At 45.5% G+C, this 13,388-nt stretch overlaps 1 long non-coding RNA gene across 1 annotated transcript; it reads left to right on the forward strand.

Annotated features, from left to right (window-relative positions):
- The first annotated feature begins 5,611 nt into the window (after positions 1-5,611).
- LOC114484576 (uncharacterized) lies at positions 5,612-12,458 on the forward strand. The gene is made up of 3 exons (XR_008616231.1): positions 5,612-5,699; positions 10,727-10,813; positions 12,445-12,458. It is a non-coding gene; the product is annotated as an uncharacterized lncRNA (long non-coding RNA).
- Positions 12,459-13,388: the final 930 nt, after the last annotated feature.

Genomic DNA, 13,388 nt, shown 5'->3' on the forward strand with positions numbered 1-13,388 from the left:
CCGGACCAGGGCTCGAACTTGTGTCCCCTGAATTGGCAGGCGGATTCTTAACCACTGCGCCACCAGGGAAGCCCTAACTTTTTTTATTCTTAGTTAAAATTCTTACTTCTGATTAAGTGTCAAACACAACACATGATGGGGTGAACACTTGGCTTCTTGGCTGTCCCATCACCTATGTCGCAAGTGGCTGGGGCCCTTTACCTTGGAATCTTGGATTTCTCTGTCCTTAAAAGTGCTAGATTAGATCTCTATGAGTCTTCTGCTCTGGGCTTCCCTGGTGGCGCAGTGGTTAAGAATCCGCCTGCCAATGCAGTGAATATGCCTTCGAGCCCCGGTCCGGGAAGATCTCATATGCCATGGAGCAACTAAGCCCGTGCGCCACAACTACTGAGCCTGCGCTCTAGATCCCGCGAGCCACAACTACAGAGCCTGCGAGCCACAACTACTGAAGCCCGCGCACCTAGAGCCCGCGCTCCGCAGCAAGAGAAGCCACCACAATGAGAAGCCCGCGCACCGCAATGAAGAGCAGCCCCCGCTCGCCGCAACCAGAGGAAGCCTGTGTGCAGCAACCAAGACCCAACGCAGCCAAAAATAAATAAATACATTTATTAAAAAAAAACTCTTCAGCTCTATTTTGCACTTATATCTCTAATTCGTATCTTCAAAATAACTTACTTATTATGTCTCAGTATTGATAATTAGCTGACTTTTTAGCTCCGTGAATTGAGTCTCTTTTAAAATATTTGCTACTGAGTTGATTTAAATAGCCTTCACCGAGTTGGCTTGGTTCACCCAAATCCCTCTTCTGGTATTTTCTGTTCTCTTTCCCTGCTCAGGCTCCCAGGCATGCAGTATTCTCCATCTGCAGTCACTAACCCCAAATATCCTCTCAGAGCCTCCCCTTCTGGACTCAGCTCTGTTCCCGATCCCATGCCTCGTGCTAAGACTTGGTCCATCCCCTTTTCTCTAGCACATAACTTTATAAACTTATCAGGCCCAGGTGACAATCCTTCAGCGCTTGGACAGTAGTTGTGGCTTGGAGGAGGTTTACTCTCCTCCAGATTTTTTTTTTTTAAGATTTTTTTTTGTATGTGTGTGGACCATTTTGAAAGTCTTGGACAAGTAGCAAGGTGTTAATGGACAATAATGGTTTGAAGTATCCTTCTTTCAATCCAAGCTTCTGGGGTTTTGAATGGCTGTTATTATTCTAAGAGTGGGAAGGGCTTTGCCATCTAGGCTTTTAGAATCTCAGGATCGTAGGCCTGCCTCTACTCTGCCTCTAATTCCTGCCCAGGGGAATAAAGATGAGTTGGGGCAAGTGTAGAATAAAAATTCCTACTAAAAGCAACATGGAGATGGGTTCTGGAAGGCTCTAAAAGTCCTGCAAGACATGCTCTACCTTCAAGAATTTATAGTCTGGGGATTCCCAGTGGCCCAGTGGTTAGACTCCATGCTTCCATTGCAGGGGCCATGGGTTGGATCCCTGGTTGGGGAACTAAGATCCTGCATGCCACGTGGCATGGCCACAAAAAAAAAAAAAAAAAAAAAAGAATTTATAGTCTGGGTGGGAAGATAAGACATAGACAGAGCTACAAATATACAGTAGTTAAACAATGACTGCAGGCAGCTCTGTGACAGGTGGACAGGCAGTGCTGAGGGTGAGGGGGGGACTCTTTTGACCTGGGGACTCGGGGAAGTTATCATGAGGGGATAGATAGAAACTGCAGCTGGAGGTCTTAGGTGGAATTCAGCTACGGACGAGAGAAAATAAGCACCCCTAGCAGGCATATCCTCGTAGCAGAACCAGTATTTTAACTGCACAATTTCTGAATCTCTGCCTATTGTCCCCAGTTCAGATTTAAGTTCAGAACATTTACCAGGTATATCCTTCTTTAACTTTCCTCACTATTTTGCTTACCTTGCTCCTGCCAGATCCCTGCCATTCTGGAGGTAAGGAGGTTTACTCTCCTCCAGAATTTTTTTTTTTAAGATTTTTTTTTTTGTGTGTGTGTGGACCATTTTGAAAGTCTTTATTGAATTTGTTACAATATTGCTTCTGTTTTATGTTTTGGTTTTTTGGCTGTGAGGCACGTGGGATCTTAGCTCCCTGACCAGGAATCGAACCCGCACCCTCTGCATTGGAAGGGGAAGTCTTAACCATTGGACCGCCAGGGAAGTCCCTCTCCTCCAGATTTAAATGCCTGCCTTGGCTCAGTGCAGCAACAGCAGGAGGCATGAGCTATGTATATTGCCAAGTCTTCTGTTGGAAGACATCTTTTAGGGTGAATATAATCTGGGGAAAAATGTTTCTTCTACTGGGTAAAAATCACCAAACATCTTCTGAGTCTCATCATAAGACTTTCTCCTTGACGGTCAGTGTGGATTTTCCTTTTTAATCATTTCAAGTCCACCGACACGTAGGCTATGCTGATGACAAGTAAAAACAACCTGGGCAATAGAGGAAGTGATGGAAAGCAAGAGGCTGGCATAATCCTTAAATTGCTTTTCTGGTCACTGAATAATTGAGAGTTGCCTGTATAAGAAAATGAATTCTTTCCTTTTTTGTGTAGTTGCAGTTTTTCAGATGGTCAAAGTTGCAAGACTTCAGTTCACACCTGTTGAAGGAGCATTTCCTGAACTTCTCCCTCCTACTAAAGAGACCCACATACTCTTGCCTGATGTGAAACCCCTTGCAGGGTCAGGCACGTAGGCACTCAAGGAACATTTGTTGAATGAACTAAATAAATTAATTTAGGTGCTGGATATCTGTGATGGGGGTCAGTCTTTATATCATTCAGTTTTATTGTTCCCATATAGTTAATAACTTGAATCTATAAGTAGTTTTAGAGGCTCAAAAATCTTTGTAATGTATGCTCTGTCCTTACGTGTTTCTGGACTATAAATAAAATGCATACAAACAGAGCAGCTCTGTTTCTTGTTTGAAAACAAGCTGCTTTCAAGTCTAGGTCTCCAAGGGCACATTAAGCTGAAAAACAACTGCTAGTTATTTTTCAACCAGCTAGAAAAACCATAAAGTATTTCATGCGCTCTGTACGTCCGTTTTTCTGATAAGAGAGAAGAGATAAAACCCAGACATTCTCAGTAGTTTCTGGTCTATGAAAAGGTTTTAGTTAAAGAGCACGTTATCTGTAAGTCCAAAAGGCATTGCAACACATTTTGATGTTACTCAGATCTTGGGTGTCATGTCCCCTTCATGAATTCAGAAGCACCTGTTCCTACTTGCCAAGGCCAAACTGGGGATTCCTGGGCTCTCTGTAAGTGTTCCAAGAGCTGCGCTTGGCTTGACACACCTGCCCAGATGTGTAAGGCAGGACCATGGAGAAACAATTCCTCTCTGATCCTGTGAGCACAAGGCCCTAACTTCCAAGAAATTAATCACATTGTATTCAGGGTTATGGAGGCACATCAAAAAACTAAAAGGCTAAGTCCTACTCTCAGTGAGCTCTAGAGAGGGCATGGCCATAACAATCAGAATAACTGAACTTGGCCTAAGGCAGATGGAGCCACAGAGGACTGAATCCCTTTTGGTGTGTTGCTCTAGACATCTGTAGAAATGGGCTCTGATGTTTACAGCTTGGCCTTGTGCCCACACATTTTCCAGCCCTTACCATATAGCTTTGACTTTCCTTTCTACTTGGCTAAGGCTTATCTTAGCTGGTTCTCTGTGTTGAATGAGTTCCATTTGTCCTCCTACCCCATCTACTCCCCACCCTTCCCTACCCTGCCTGCGTCCCAGGAGGCTGCCCTGCAGGGACTGCCCTCATAGGGCTCCTTAGGTCTCTGGCTTCCTAATGGGCTCAGTCCATAGAGAACCCTGGCAGGAGATGGGAGGTCAGGATCTTCCTCACCCCAGCTCCCGTTCCTGGAGGTCACTGATGACCATTGCCCAGGCAGGTGGCCTCTCCTTTCTTTTTGTCTTTGGGTTCTTGAAACAGCTCCCTTTAAACCTAGGGTTGACAATGGTCTTCCCTGGTGCACTAGCCCCAGGTTACTACCTCTTGTGGTTTACACTCAAATAATTCCTGTAACAAATACACCTCAATTTTCCATTTTGGAGTGTGCCACCTGTTTCCAGTTGGGACCCTGACTGATCAGGGTGGTCTAATGGAACACGGCGCTGATGTGCAGTCCTGTCCCCGCAGCTGTCTGTGATCACCCTCAGAGAAGGGGGGTGGCACACAGGACTGGGCTGCCCCTCACCTGTGGGATAACCCTGGCTAAGTCGTTTTCTCACTCCCAGCTCTGTTTCCAATATTTAACAAAAATGCTGTAGACTGGGGCTTCCCTGGTGGCGCAGTGGTTAAGAATCCGCCTGCCAATGCATGGGACACGGGTTCGAGCCCTGGTCCGGGAAGATCCCACATGCCGCGGAGCAACTCAGCCCATGTGCCACAACTACTGAGTCTGCACTCTAGAGCCCGCAAGCCACAACTTCTGAGCCCGCGTGTCACAGCTACCGAAGCCCGCGCGCTTAGAGCCTGTGCTCCGCAAGAGAAGCCACCGCAGTGAGAAGCCTGTGCGCTCGCTGCAACTAGAGAAAGCCCACGAGCAGCAGCGAAGACCCAATACAGCCAAAAATAAATAGATAAATAAATAAAAATAAATTTAAAATAAATAAAGTTAAAAAAATTTAAAAAATGTTGTAGACTTCACGGTGTCCAGGTCCCTTGTGATTCTTTAAAAAAAAAATAAATTTATTTATTTTTGGCTGCATTGGGTCTTCAGGCAAGCAGGGGCTCCTATTCGTTGCGGTGCCCACGGACTTCTCATTGCTGTGGCTTCTCTTGCTGAGGAGCACGGGCTCTTGAGCACAGGCTCAGTAGTTGTGGCATGTGGGCTTAGTTGTTCCGAGGTAGGCGGGATCTTTCCTGACCAGGGTTCGGACCCACGTCCCTTGCATTGGCAGGCGAATTCTTAACCACTGTGCCGCCAGAGATGCCCTCCCTCATGATTCTAAAATGAGGTTATCCTGGCCTATCCATTCTCAGTTCTGCGTTTCTAACGGGTTGTGGAGGGCGCCGCAGACAAACTTACAGTGTGTTGCCATCATTTCAGTATCTGCCAGCAACCACGAGGAGGTGGACAGTGTGTTTTCCACTGCAGTGATGACTTACGCAGATGGGTTCAGAAGCGCAACAGCACTACAGCACACCAGGGTTCAAGGACATGGTGGGCGCGACTTCGCCTGGGGCGGGATGGGCTGGCGCCGCACACACGTAAGGCTCTGCGAGGCAAAGGCCTGGGAGCGCGGCCGGGGAACGCAGGGCTGGAAGTCCAGCCTGCCGTCCAGCCGCGCGAGGCGGGGCCCAACCAACGTTTCATCCCTTCGGACCCTGTTTTCCCGCCAACAAAGGGAGGGCAGTGAGAGACCGAGGGAAAAGCACTGGCTAGGCAGGCGCCCGAACGCAGTGAGCCGATGGCGGCCCGGAACAGCTCGGCCCTGAAGGCGCGGAGGGGGTCGAACCTGCCGCCCCAGTCGGAGTCTGGGATGCGCAGCAGCTGGGCGGAGGGCGGGCCCACGGCGATTGGTGCTCAGTCTTCCGCCGCCAGCCAATGGGAAGCGAGGGCGTCCCTGGGGCGGAGCAGAAGCCTCATCTTAAGGTCTGTGACGCGTCGCCGTTGCCGCAGTTGCTCAGTTGACGCCGCGTGTACCGGGCTGGTCTCCGAGGCGCCGCCAGGTATCCGCGCAGGCGCCGCGGGGCCGGGGCTCGGGTGGGTCCCCGGCGCCCCGGGCCGCGGCGGGTCGGGGGGCTGGCGTGGGCGGCTCCGGTCCCGGGTTCGGAGGGAGCCGGCTGAGGGGGCGTGCTGGGCCTTGACCGGCAGGCAGACTCCGCCTCCGCAGCGGGTTTGCGCTGCCGGCGGTGGGCACCGGGGTACCGGGGGTCGGAGAGCAGCCGGCCTGCACGCAGTCCGGGCGGGCAGGGGCGCGGCTTATGCCGGGAGCATAGGGCGAGGGAGGCAGGAAGAGAGAGGCTGTGGATGTGGCACCTCCGCCTGCCCGAGCGGGCGGAGCCGGGCCGGCCCCTCGGCGCGCGGCCCATGGGGGCGGGCGCTCTGCCCTCCCGGCCCGCAGTCCACGAACCCGTGCCGCGGCCCCAGGGGCCCCGGGGTCTCTGCGCCTCGACCCTGAGCCTCTCGGGCGCCTCCGGGTTTCCGGGGAGGAAGCCTTTAGGGCGCCGGCGCGTGGGACCGGGGCTGTGGGCCCCGCGAGCACACTGGGTTCCTGACGTCGGCCAGGAGAGCGCATTCTGGACACGCGGGACTGCTCAGTAAACGGTGAATTTTTGCCTCCGGGGGCGGCGCCGACTATCGAGACTGGGTCAGAGTCCTTCCGGGCAGCTCCTTGGCCCTGCAGCCTATCTGCCCATCTCTCCCCTCCCCCAACCTATCTTCTTTTCCCTTCCAGTCTTTGTCCAAATGAAAAAGTCAGAAGTAGAGCCTTACCTTACAGTAACGTGCAGGTTTAATTACATGGTGTCAGGGGATTGGGGTCAACAGTGCTTGCAGCACGAAGACTTCCTCGAGTTTCTTTGCCAGCAGTGCTGAGCATGAGTAAATTCTGGTTGATTTCATTGGGACGCTTGTGCTCGGTGACCCACAGCCTCCTCCCTTTGTCACTGTATCTCTTACCTTCTTGGTGTTCAGTTTTGCCCCTTTGATAAGGTGATAAATTAAGGCGGAAAAGACGGAGGAGTGACTTTGGAATAAAGTGGCTTTAAGAAATTACTAAACTCCAGGTTCTCAATTCTAAATCTTCGGATTTCTAAGTGTAAGAGTTTCTGTAGGTAAACTAGTTCTTTCAATTTGAATTTGGAGCTGTTCTTTAGGTATGTAATCCAAATTCTTCATCTTACTCATCTGAAAGAAACAATAGACTTCTTTCATTAAAATATCCTGGTACCGTCTTCAGAGAATCTAGTTCCTGACTATGAAAAAGATCCAAGTAGGAAAGTAAAATCTTTTAATAAGGACAAGATTTAAATAATAAAGCTTACTGTTTTGGGTTTGCAGTTTTTCCATGGTGTTCAAGATAAGTTTTGAATCTGCTCCCCCCAAAACCCAGTATAACTTAAAAAAAAAAAGTTATTTATTTTTGGCTGCATTGGGTCTTTGTTGCTGCACGCGAGCTTTCTCTAGTTGGGGCGAGCAGGGGCTACTCTTCACTGTGGTGTGCAGGCTTCTCATTTCGGTGGCTTCTCTTGTTGCGGAGCATGGGCTCTAGGTGCACGGGTTTCAGTAGCAGCTGATTCCTTGTCTGTCAAATAAACGAGGTCATTCCTAAACAGACTTAGGACTTGCGAGGGAGTCAAGGCAGTGACAAATAGCAAGGCCATCCAGGGAGATGATTAAATCACCCACTTCTAACAGACAGAGCTGAGTCTAACTCTAACAGGAGGCTAGCATGACGTCAACAAGAATGATCTTTCCGTCAAGAGTTCACTTCATTATGTCATTTCACTCCAGGCTGTGCATTTAACTTAGGCCCACACTCAGGTCCTGGAGAAGAGGACAAATTGTTATTGACAGCAAAAATTTTAACACTGAATGTTTTCAGTAATACAATTAACAAGGTCCTTCTTCAAGCTACTATTGGCCAATCTAATCCATCCTATCTATACTAGAACATACCTAAAATAGAATTCCATAAAACGCTGCATTTGAAGAGTTAATTTAGCATACACTTATGAAATACTATTTTTTTAAATCACTCTAAAAGAAAAACCAGCATTAAATTCATCAAAAAGCCACTTAAAATATTCCACTTGAGGAATAAATTTGGTTTTACTACATTTGTCAAATATTTACCTTTCTTGAGGCAACCATTCAAAAGTGCAGTCCTTTTTGGAAAGTTCTGCCAACAAAAGTTTTTTGGCCTTTTTTTTTTTTTTTTTTTTTTACATATTCTGGCGCAAAGTCAGCTCAAGTGCGCCACTGGCAAACACCTTAAGCATTACTGCTGAAAAAGGATTGGCTTCATTAGATCATTCCCTCCCCACACCTCCAAAATTCACTCATCACTATTTTTAAATGTAGATTTCACCCATCCCCGGGAACTCAGGAAAGGGCATAAAATATGCCCACAAGTAACTGTAATAAAGGCAGAGAGTGGGGGTGGAAATACAAATATAGCCTCTTTGAGGAAAAAAAAGTCTTTTCAAGAATTTTTACCATTCAAAGTTATACTGGGTTTGGGACTTCCCTGGTGGCGCAGTGGTTGAGAGTCCGCCTGCCGATGCAGGGGACACGGGTTCGTGCCCCGGTCCGGGAGGATCCCACATGCCGCGGAGCGGCTGGGCCCGTGAGCCACGGCCGCTGAGCCTGTGCGTCCGGAGCCTGTGCACCGCAACGGGAGGGGCCACAGCAGTGAGAGGCCCGCGTACCACAAAAAAAAAAAAAAAAAAAAAAAAAAAGAATCCGCCTGCCGATGCAGGGGACACGGGTTCGCTCGCTCCCTGGTCCGGGAGGATCCCACGTGCTGTGGGGCAACCAAGCCCGTGCGCCACAACTACTGAGCCTGTGTTCTAGAGCCTGCGTGCCACAACTACTGAGCCCGTGTGCCACAACTACTGAAGCCCTTTTACATCCTAGTCTCCAAACGCTGAGGAGCTTACGCTCTCCTTTCCTGGTTTTCCAGGCCTTTCTGGAAGGGGAAGTTGTTGATGTTGGCTGGTTTAAGCCTGCCTTAATTCTGTTCTAATATTTCTTGTGTTGTGCCAGGCACAGTAACTTGAACCCAGAAGGTTTTTGAATAGAAATGTGCCTACAGGGCCCTAGTGCATCTGATGCATCGGACCACAGGACCCCTCGAATTAAATATTCAGAGTTCACCTTAAAAACCTTAATCAAGCACGAGTATTAGTAATGTTTTGGATGTTACTCTTTTGTTAGTAAGCTGTAGTTATATATATATATATTGTTTTGTTTTGTTTTGTTTTTAAATTTATTTATTTTTATTTATTTTATTTCTGGCTGTGTTGGGTCTTTGTTGCTGTGCGCGGGCTTTCTCTAGTCGTGACGAGCGGGGGCTACTCTTCTATGCCATATGCATTCTTCTCTTTACGGTGGCTTCTCTTGTTGCAGAGCACGGGCTCCAGGCATCCGGGCTTCAGTAGCTGTGGCTCGTGGGCTCAGCAGTTGTGTCGCATGGGCTCTAGAGCTCAGGCTCAGTAGTTGTGGTGCGCAGGCTCGGTAGTTGTGGCTCGCGGGCTCTAGAGCGCAGGCTCAGTTGCTGTGGCGCATGGGCCCAGTGGCTCCGCGGCATGTGGGATCCTCCTGGACCAGGGCTCGAACCTGTGTCCCCTGCATTGGCAGGCGGATTCTCAACCATTGCGCCACCAGGGAAGTCCACACTGTAGTTATATTTTAATAAGACTGCCTGAACTCGGCATATAAGTGGATATGTTGTCCTATTTCTTTTGTGAATGAGCTGAGCAAACATGTAAAATGAAAATGTTGAATTTAGATAATTTCAAAGGTTCCTTTCACTCACAATATTGTGTCAACTTGTTAATTAGAAGATGCAGTGTAGAGAGTTTTTAGTATTTTTTAAATACCTCTCTCTTTTTTAATTAAAAAAATTTTTTTTAGTGCCTCTCTGCCAGGTTCTAATGAAGTCACAGAGCGTAGACCTTGATAGCAAAATCATAGAGAATAGTTTTTATTTTAGAATTTGACCCTGCCCCCTAGAAAGAGACGACTGTTAAGACCTAATTGCTGTAATCCATCCAGGCTGCACTTCCAGGGGGCGTGACTTATGCCTTTCTTTTAACTACTCCCAGCTCAGCTGTTTCGGCCACCTTCACAATCTGTTTTCTCAAAGCTTCTCAAAACTCTTTCCTTTTCTCCTACTTTGGTTTTCTTTGTTGCTAAGCTTTCTCTTTGTCTAATGTGACAACCTAGGCAAACATTCAGTTTCATTTTTAATAACTTTTTCTGATAATAAATATGATTTTTTAAATTGAATATAGTTGATTTACACTGTTGTGTGATTATAAATGTAATTCTTGATCATTAGGAAACATGGAAAATATAGAACAGCAGAAAGATAACCACAGTGAACTTCCTTGTGTATAGTATTTTTTGTAGAGTTGACATGATTTTATTTTCTTCACTTAAACATATCCTAAAACATCTCTCCATGTCATTAAAAACTAATGATTTTAAATGACAATATATTATGTATGTGATTATGTTGAGCCATTCTCATATAGTTGAACATCTTTTATTTATGAATGTTTTGCTACGTTCCTGAGTGTTTCTTTAGGCTAGAATCTTGAGAGTGAAATCAGTGGTCTTAGAGCACAAACATTTCTAAGGCTTTTATTATGGTTACAGTTCTTTTCAGAAAGTGTGTCAGTTTAAAGTATATCTGAATAGCTCTGTGTATTATTGCTAACTTGATCAAGGCAAAAATTAATGTGTTGTTTTGACTTTTTAGTTGGTCAAACAGAGCATTAATTCTTACTCAGTCTCTACTCAAGAAACAGAGTTAAAAGTCAATGTTTTAGACTTAGTATTTTCGGGAAGTTCTGTGTAGTGTAACTAGAATTTTTGCATTTTTGCTAGCGGCTATCTCCAGTGTAATGATTCTTACGTAACTTTTTTGTTGTTAATACGTAATTCTTTGAATTAAAATCTGGTGGCAATTAGGGACCTTCTCCTTCAAAAAATGCACGTATGCGTATAATTCTGCATTTTATTTCAGTAGTTATTGGACCCTCTGAAGACCATCCCTGGATCTCGGGTTAAAAATCTGTATTCTCATCTGAACTGTGTGAAGAAGGGTTAGCTGGTGAGTCTTGGCAAACCAGGTTGCTGGATTTTGTGTAGCGGATTCCTGAACATACTGGATTTACTGGGTAGTGCTAAGTTGAAAGGGAAGCAAGCCAAACTCCAAGTATTAGGTTTTGCTAACTGGGCAGCTCAGACTGAGTGCTGGGAGATATTGCGTGGTCTGACGTGTCATTAATAGAGTTCTGTTGAAACATGAGTTAGCTAGGCTTTTTGAAAAATAAGTATAGACATATTAAGTATGCCTAGTGTTTGGCAACTTTCCACTCATCTTGAATGTATCTTTAAAAAAACATTCCCCCCTCCCCCAACATGATTGCTCTGTATTTTCCCCGATTTCCTTGTTATTCTTAGTTTCTTCTGTGGCTCAGTCTGTACTTCATGGCTTATCATGACTATCAGTGGTTATGCAGCGTGTGAAGCCCTGTGGTGAGGGCTGTGCTGGTGGGATGAGAGAAGCTGTGAAGCTGAAATAATATATACATAGATTGGAATAAATGTCAGCTTGCTCAGTGATGTTTAGGATTTATTACTAAACTTTTTAGCTCCTTGTATCAACAGTTTGATGTTCTGTAGCTCCTAATTGCCTTTTTCTCATTTAAATAGTTGCTTTAGTGGTGCAGTTTTTTCTGGGGATTAATTTTATAGAAACAGCCATCCTAGCAGAGTAGACGGTTTCTCTTGGGAGTTGTACATTTTCATCTCATATGTTCTGTTTTGTTTTTGGTCTGTTTCACTTACTGTAAAAGCTCTTCAAAGGCTATTTGTTATAAATGAAAAAACTTTTTTCCCCATCTTTTTACCTTTCACCTTTGTTTATGATAATTTTGACCTATAGAAGTTTTAGATAATTGTGGCTAAATAACTGATTTTACCTTTTGTAGTTTCTGTCTTTAAACTTAAAAAGCCTTTCCCATCCCCCAAGAAATCACTTTTTCCTCCCCACCCCTATTGTTTTTGCTTTAGGATGGTCCCTGTTATCTTTGTGGAAACCCAGTTCTTCCCTAATTTCCTCACTCGTTACACAAGGGCCAAGCAGATATGCAAAGTAGTTCTCAGTCCCTCTGTCGCCTCCCCCATGACTACCCCCTGGGCAACCGGCTTCTCTGATTTGGTCTCTGCCTCTGGGCTCTAATCTGCGATCCAGCTGAGAGCCTTACACCCCCGCATAAATACCTTTTGAATGGTTGTTCAGCTCTTTAGGCCCTGTGCTGTTCAGCCTTGCTGGACTGCCCCAGAGACCGTCAGGTGGTACAGAAGGTTGTTCGTGAAAAGTAAAAGCCCTTCTGCTTTTTCGCTTAGACTTCTAGCCCGGAGCACTTTGTGCACATACATCCCACTTGTTGGGGTTTAATGTCAGTGTTCATATACTTGTTCCCTTTGTTGGCCTTCAAACTCCCCAAAGACAGAGGTTGTCTTAGTTCTCTTTTTTGTTTTTTCATTTTATTTTAGTTTTTTAATTAAAAATTTAAATACAATTTTTAAAGGTTACTTTCCATTTACAGTTATCACCTTAGTTCTCTCTTTATTTTTCTGATTCTTTGGTAAATGTTCAACACATAGTTCATGAGTTGACATCTGTCTGCTCTGGGAAGGTTCTTATTCTCTACGCCTTCTCTTTTCTTTGGACAGGTTGGTGATATTCCTACTTGAAGGACATCATGTTTTCCAAACTAGCACGTTTGCAGACTGTTGCTGTCCTTCGTGGAGTTCATTCTTCAGTGGCTTCTGCTACATCTGTTGCAACTAAAAAAACAGTCCAAGGCCCTCCATCCTCTGATTACATTTTTGAACGGGAATCTAAATATGGTGCCCACAACTACCACCCTTTACCTGTAGCCCTGGAGAGAGGGAAAGGTATGTTCCAACCCTTCCCACCCCCGCCCCTTTTACTTGCTTTACATTTTTGTAAAAGTTGCTTTTGTATTTTCTCACTATACATTTTTCCAGATGCATTTCATCTCTATATTGCAGATACGATTAATTCCAACATTTTTGAGTGTCTGTTGCTTGCTGTGTTAGGTACTAGGGGGACTACAAAGTCCTGACGGACCTTTTTGCCAGGAGGGAGCGTACGATACATAAATACAGTGCTGTAATATTGCTGTCATTTTTCCCTTTAACTTTTATTTTGGCATCATTTTAAACTTAAAAGCTGCAACAGTAGTATCTAAATTTTTCTTTTACTCTTCACCCAGATTTCCCAAGCACTAACCGTTTTACCACATTTGCTTAATCTTCTTTTTCTCTCCAGACACACATAGACAATACATTTTTTTTCTTAAACTTGTTTGAGAGGAAGTTGCAGACATGATGCCTCCTTACCCCTAAATACTTGGTGTGCCTTTCCTGAAACACAAGGACTTTCTCTTACATAACAAAGTGTAATTATCAAAATCAGGAAATTAACATTGACACAGCACTATTCTCTAATCTACAGCCCTGATCCAGATTTCACTCGTTGTCCTGAGTAGAAAAAGAAAATCTCAGATCATGGGTTGCATTCAGTTTTCATGTCTGTTTAGTCTAATCCAGAACAATTCCTCAGTCTTTGTCTTCTTGACCTTGATATTTTT

Source organism: Physeter macrocephalus, chromosome 20 (genome assembly GCF_002837175.3).
Source record: "Physeter macrocephalus isolate SW-GA chromosome 20, ASM283717v5, whole genome shotgun sequence".
NCBI classification, from domain to species: Eukaryota; Metazoa; Chordata; class Mammalia; order Artiodactyla; family Physeteridae; genus Physeter; species Physeter macrocephalus.